The sequence below is a fragment of the Chelonia mydas genome, chromosome 3 (genome assembly GCF_015237465.2).
Source record: "Chelonia mydas isolate rCheMyd1 chromosome 3, rCheMyd1.pri.v2, whole genome shotgun sequence".
Classification (NCBI taxonomy): domain Eukaryota; kingdom Metazoa; phylum Chordata; order Testudines; family Cheloniidae; genus Chelonia; species Chelonia mydas.
In genome coordinates, this window is record NC_057851.1 from 121,743,598 (window position 1) to 121,750,672 (window position 7,075).

Here is a 7,075-nt window from a genome sequence, read left to right on the forward strand (position 1 = left end):
TTCCTAACCACGTTCCAGAGCATCCTATCAGACACAACCTCTAACACCTACTTCTCTTCCTCCCTGACACCCTGCTCATATAGCAGCCACCCACCCCAGCTGGATCTCATTCCAAATTGAGCCTGGCTCTTCATCCAGGTGCAACTGAATGCACTAACTGAGCTTGCCAACTCCTCTTAACCCCTTCAGTGCTAGTGTGGGGTTTATACCCCATCACAGATGGTTTTGGAAAAATAAGTAAAGAACCTGGAGTATCTAGTTAGAGCCCAAAATATCTAGATCCTGTGCTTCCCTGACAACTGGAAGAACCTGGATCTAACTGAGTTTATTCTTATTATCTGAAAGCTCTTTCATATAGACACAAATGAAGACACCCATCAAAGAGATGGTATAAGATCCTAACCAGAAGTACAACATACAACTCTTCTCTAGAGTCTGGGACTCATCTTCTCTGCCTTAACTGTCAGGGACACAACTAAAATCAAGACTCTTCCCTAATCCTACAGAATACTGTCTCTTCAGGGACCAATTTGATGAGGTGGAAGCTCAGAGGTCCAAGGAGCTTCTCTGAGCTGGCAGCTGCTCCTTATACAGAAAAATACAATAGTAATGGCCCAGTACAGAATATTATATGTTATAAAAAGGACCAAGACCATTTTCTGCTGGATTAAGCCCTGAGCAATTGGATACCCTGGGGTAGTACCCAGCAGTCTGTAACCTAACATCTTTCTGGCCTGTGTCATAGTGACATTAAATACAAAAAGTATTGAGTCAATTGTCACAGAACCACACAGCACCTGTAGGCAGACTCAGCTGCATCTCACTAGATGGGCTTTCTTCAGAATTTGGAAATGTTCAGCACACTTGTAACTTCATGTCCCCTCCCTGAAAACAAGTGAACCCAAAGCCTCATGGCGGGAAGCAGGGGAGGGGGGTATGTGGCAGAAGAGGGTGCAGATGATATATTGCTCTCTTATTACAGGCCTAACTGTGAGAACATTCTCTCCAGATGAGTCAAACAGATTCCGTGTGTTTTTCATGCCTGCTCAGCTATTTGTAGAGTTAGCCAGGTCTGACCTCACAGCTCCTTCAGCAAATATGACAGTCAGTAGCTTTGGAAGGTAAATGAACAAATAACAGTGACACTCTGTTCCAGTGGGTCTTCTTTGACAAATTATCTGCAGTATTACCAAAGTATGGGGGAAACAGTACAATCCAAAGATTGGGCAGTTGTTGGGTGGGTGTAGAAGAATAAATGCAAAATGTTCAGACAACCCTCAGTGCCTGGTTTTGAATTTTGTGCAATTCATATTTAGTGGCATGGAAAGTGTTTGTTATTGGGAAATATGGAAGAAAAGCCTATAAAATGGAATATGGTGTACATCCCATTCCCAGAACAAAACACATAATCTTGTACAGACTGACCAATGCTCTTCTACCAACTGCAGCCTGAAGCTGTAAAACATTTCATTTCTTAATAACTCTAGGGCAAAAGGGCCAGAAAATGGCCAGTTCATCAAGGGCAGAAAAAGCATACTAGAGCCACCACTGTACATAGCTGCTTTGTAGTCACAGGAAACCAGTTATTCTATTATCTGATGGTGAAACCATAGCCCACATTGCTAGACCTGTCTTAAATAATAAATTGTTCAAAATGTTTGACTAGCAGAAGAAATCATCTAAGGGAATCCAGTCTTGTCAACTGGCCCAGAGTGTCCATTATTCCCATCCAGGAGAAGGAGCCATAACATGCCCCTATCATTAAGCAGAACACCCTCCTGAGCTCAAGGGGGAGTTCTGCCTTAAAATTGGGCCGTAATATGACCCAAAGAGAATTACCCATATATGGCAAGAGTTGAATGCCTCCTGAGTGGTTTAGGGTTAGGAATCTAGCTTTATCTTTGAATTATTTATTGAGGAAAAGCTTAAGGGCACAACATTTAATCTAGGAAGGTCCCAAATTACAGAATTCCCAAAATGTTCATATCCTTATGTTTGTGTCAGGTATCTTCTTTGTGTAGCAACTTTCATTATTTCAGAGTGACATATTCGTTTCTTAGGTGTTTTTAAATCTTATTTTTAATGTTTTAGTATTAGATCTCACCCCCACATAGAAATTCAAACAATCACTGCTTCTTTCTTAACCCCTGGGCTTCCCCAGCCTTGGAATGGCAGCTGGGGCATGATTTCTCAGCCAATGAACTTCTCATAGTGTGTCACTTAAGAGCTTCCCATGAGGTGACCCATGGGAAATTTGTTAGACCCTGAGACTGGTTCCCATTAACTAGAATGGAAAGGTTTGATGTTAGATTATGGTATGATATCTAATTTGATCTAACACCTTCTAAAACTCTAGTCCAGTGGCTCACAACCTTTCCAGACTACTGTACCCCTTTCAGGAGTCTGATTTGTCTTGCGTACCCCCAAGTTACACCTCACTTAACAACGACTTGTTTACAATATCAGACATAAAAATACAAAAGTGTCACAGCACACTATTACTGAAAAATTGCTTACATTTTCATTTTTACCATAATTATAAAAAAAATCAATTGGCATATAAATACTGTACTTACATTTCAGTGTATAGTATATACCGCAGTATAAGGAAGTCATTGTCTGTATGACATTTTAGTTTGTACTGAATTCACTAGTGTGTTTTATGTAGTCTGTTGTAAAATTAGGCAAATATCTAGATGAGCTGATGTACCCCCTGGAAGATCTCTGTGTGTCCCCAGAGATACATGTACTCCTGGTGGACAACCGCTGCTCTAATCAATGCAAAGCAATTGTATTTTTTAGCACATGCTAAACTGGTCAAGTTAAAGCGTAAGAAAGAGCCTAGATTTTAACTCAGCTTGCATAGCATGTGCTAAAAAACAATTGCATGGGTTTCACTAGAGTTATGAAGGTCTTGTCTGCACGCACAAGTTGTACTGCTTTAACCGTACCCGTATAGTTAAAGTGGTACAATGCTGCCCCCCTCCTCCTGCCCCAATGTCAACACAGCTCTCCCGGTATAAAGGTTTATACCTCTATAGCTGTTCCCCTACAGGAAGGGCACACAACAGCGAGACACCCAGCTGGCTGCTTGGACAGCACTCGACTGAGCCTTGGGGGTGAAGCAGCTGCCATTCTATACTGCTTGGTCCTCCTCCCTTTCCCCTATCACTATCCTGCCTCCAGCTAATGCTCCTCTCCCTCTCCACCCAACTTCTGTCCCATTCACATTTGCCTCCATAGTCCCCCATAGCCTCTTGTCTGCCATGTGCCCCTTCCCCTCTCACAGTGTCCTACCCCTCAAATTCTTCCTGCTCCCTTTTGTATTTCCTGACTCCCTCCTCCTACATTTCCCTGGGCCATACAACCCAGTTTTCCCCTTGCACTTCCTAGCTCCCATATTCACTTGCTCCTCTAGTGACTCCTGTCTGCCTCCTCACCGCACAGAGGGCTGAAATCTTCCCTTTGTTCACTCCCATTGGGAACAATGAGGGAGATGGGGTGGCCATCTTTGCTAAGGGCAGTCTAAACTGCAAAGGCTATAGGGAAATGGCAACCTCTTAAGTGAGGACAGCCTGTGGCCTCAGTCTTACTGAGATCATAGCCATTTTGAAAGAGGGCAGTTTTTGACAAATTCCTCTAAAGGAGATTTTATTTGTCAGCCGCTGCTGACTGATTAACTTTTCCCTTTCCTTTCCCTTTTTTATTGATTTTCATGAAGAAACAGACAATAAAAAGTGTAAAATGACCTGCAACTTGTATATGTTTTTAAATACTGCATGTTTCATGGGCTCTGCAATAAAATTGTGCAATTACATAATTTTAAAACTGGTCAAAGTTGCAAGACCAGACAACACAAAACCGGACAATACTACATAGACATAGCATATTAGAGTGGGGATAAGAGTAATAAAACAGGAAAAGACATACATGAATAGGAAGACGAAAGAAGGAAGGGACCGGGGGGCTAGGTGGAATGGCGCATTCATTGAGCCATCTCAACATTTTCAGCCAAATGTATCTAGAAATGGGGTCCAAATTTCTTTGAGTTTATACAATTTATCGCTATGATGATAAGCTATTACTTCTTTGGCTGCTAACCCAGACTGGTCTGAATAACATTGCTCTAGTCTGGGCATAAGCCTACTCTTCCCTTCTTGTAAAATCATGAGGTTGGTGATCATTGCAGCCTTCAAGAACTAAAGTCTTTGTGGTGGAGTTAACCACCTGTTTAGCAGGTAATAACCTAAGATATAATTTTTGGCTGCTCAGGTTTGGCTGCTGAAGCCAAGCACTATTCTAACTCTGATGTTCACCTCTTCCCACAGCTGTGTGACTGATGGCCAGTCCCATAGCACAGGGTTCCTTTTTCTTTGTTACAGTGCCAACAAAGTCAGAGAACAAGGCCTTTGTTTTGTGCAAGCTCTGTGGCATCCAATACATTTTGAATAATATCTTTTGTGGTATCAAGAGTACCCTGAGATCCACAGAGGCATTTTTACAATTCCATAATAAGCTCTGCCATAAAAAGGGCTGCGATAAATCCCCTTCCCACCCTTCAACAAAGAACTCCAGACTAATGAAGTTCCTCTTCATTAACTGAGTATATGTTGGAAACAAGCCTGGGGAGTTTATGAAGCATTTCCAAGGTTCTTGGTAGCTCTAAGGCCTCTGGCAGTCCTACGGCATCCAGACCAAATTAATATGTTAGCAAGTGTCTTAGGCCAGGTCTATACTACACACTTACTTTGGTATAACTACATCACTGAGATGTGTAAAATCCACACCCCTGAGTGACATAGTTCTACTGACCCTAATCCCCCATGCAGACAACACTATGTCAGTGGGAGAGGCTCTCCCACCGACATAGCTACTGCCTCTCGTGGATGTGGAGTAACTAGGCTAATAGGAGAGCTCCTTCTTGTTGGCTTAGAGCATCTTCATCAAAGTGCTACAGCTGCATCCACTGTGGCGTTTGTAGTGTAGACGTAGACCTGCCCTCAGTTGTAAGTACTGCCACTCCTTTGAGGATGGCAGGTCATAAAGTTGCTTTAGCATTAGAAAAGAGGCAAAGCCTTCATCAGTGACTAATTGGGAAAATCCATACAATGCCCTTGCTCAGCTAGTTCTTCCAAATTAGAGGTTTGTTCCCAGTTGGCAAGTTTGGGTTGACCCCAATAGGTGCTTTTGCATGATGGTGTGGATAAAATTGGTACCTCTTTAACTAGGATAGTCCAGACCTTTTTGCACTGCCACCATTGTAGGCATCTTATTTCTCTACATTGGACAGCAAGAGGAACTGAGGAGAACCCCCGGGGAATTGGATGCATTAATGCATGTTCAGTTTCCACCCATGTTGCCATAAGGGTGTTACCGTGCTTGAACCAGTTTGACATCTGTAACATGATAAAAATGTAATAGTTATTTTGTAGGTCTGAGAGCCCAACTCCCACCCTACCTCATTATAGGGAGTTACAGTTTTTGAAATTATACCTGTGGGCATGGACCAGGATCCCATAGGAAGGCTCTGCTAATGCTATTAAATTTTCTAAAATAAGATTGAGGGATGTATACAGGTCAGGGCTGGCTCCAGGCACCAGCTTTCCAAGCAGGTGCTTGGGGCGGCATTTAGAATGGGGCGGCAGTCCGTGTCCCGCGGCGGCAATTAGGTGGCAGCTCCGCTGCTCTTCCCTCCACGGCGGCAATTCGGCGGCAGCTCTGCTGCTATTGCAGTGGCTGCTATTGCAGTGGCGGCAATTTGGCGGCAACTGCTTGGGGCGGCAAAATTGGTAGAGCTGCCCCGATACAGGTAGGCCATAGGTAGCATATTAAGGAGCCTAGGCAGAATATTCATTTTTATTGTGTTAACCCTTCTGCACAGGCTCAGGGAGAGAGGATGTTACCTATTTGTATCACTAACTAGTTGGGAGAGTACCAGATGTATGGATCAACTTTTAATTAAGAAGAATAATGGCACAAATTTATCTTCAGTCCTACATATTTCTTTTCAAAAACAACCTGATGCACCATATCTACTTAAGATTCACATGTCAAGTTTTGTGTAGATAGACAAGGTTTTGTAGCAAATTCTCTACTAAACCTGTGAACTAGTGCTGGTTTGAAAACAGAATTTCTATTCCAGGCAAATTTTTGACATTTGGATATTTGCTTTTGTTCCAAATCAAAATTTCTCAAAATTCCAAAATATCTTGATTCAGAAACTTTGTAATGTTTTGACCTTATTTGAAAGAAACATTTGTGTTTCAATAAGGTTGGAACATTATAATGTAATATTATATATATGTAAATAAACAGGCCTGATCTCTCATCCTAGCCCAAGGTTTTCTTGTGCAGATAAGGGTAGATTTGCTTGGGTACATTGAGTGGGTATGGGAAACATCAACCATCAGTTTTATATCACATGATCTCCCAGGCAACCAGAGGTTCCAGGTGCTCCAGTGCATTGATTTCAGCTCTGTCAGAGACTTCTATGGCCAAGTATACTGTTCATCTAGGAAATGGTTAAGGGGACTTTCCACTCTGCTGCAGGGTGAGTCCTTAATTGTACCCAGGGCAGATCACTTTGGCAAGAGCAGTTCTAAAACAACAGATGCTCCTGCTCTCTGAGGAAGCATTCTTGCTTGCAGACCTAGCCCAATTTATTTTTGCAGTATGACCACTCAAAGAATCTGATGTGATTTCACAGATCTACACTCCAAACATCGGCTGTGCTGCCTCACACCTCAGCCGCTTGAGAGAGGTCCAGAAAGAGCAAAAACATGACTGGACTTCAGTTCCAGAGTGAAAGACAGCCCTGTGTCTCACTCACTGCATCCCTTCCTCCCTACAATATCCCTTCCTTTCCTGGCCCTACTTGACAGAACTACTCCCGTTCCCTTTGAAATGTCTTTTCCACAGTGATGGATCTGAGACTTAAATAATGGGGCCTATTGCCAGACTGTGAACCATCCAAAGAGTAGCGAAAGGTGGATCTCTATTTCATGCCACCATATGGACTAGGCCTAAATACTGACTATATTAGACTTTCAGAGTCACATTTGTAGTATCTACTTAC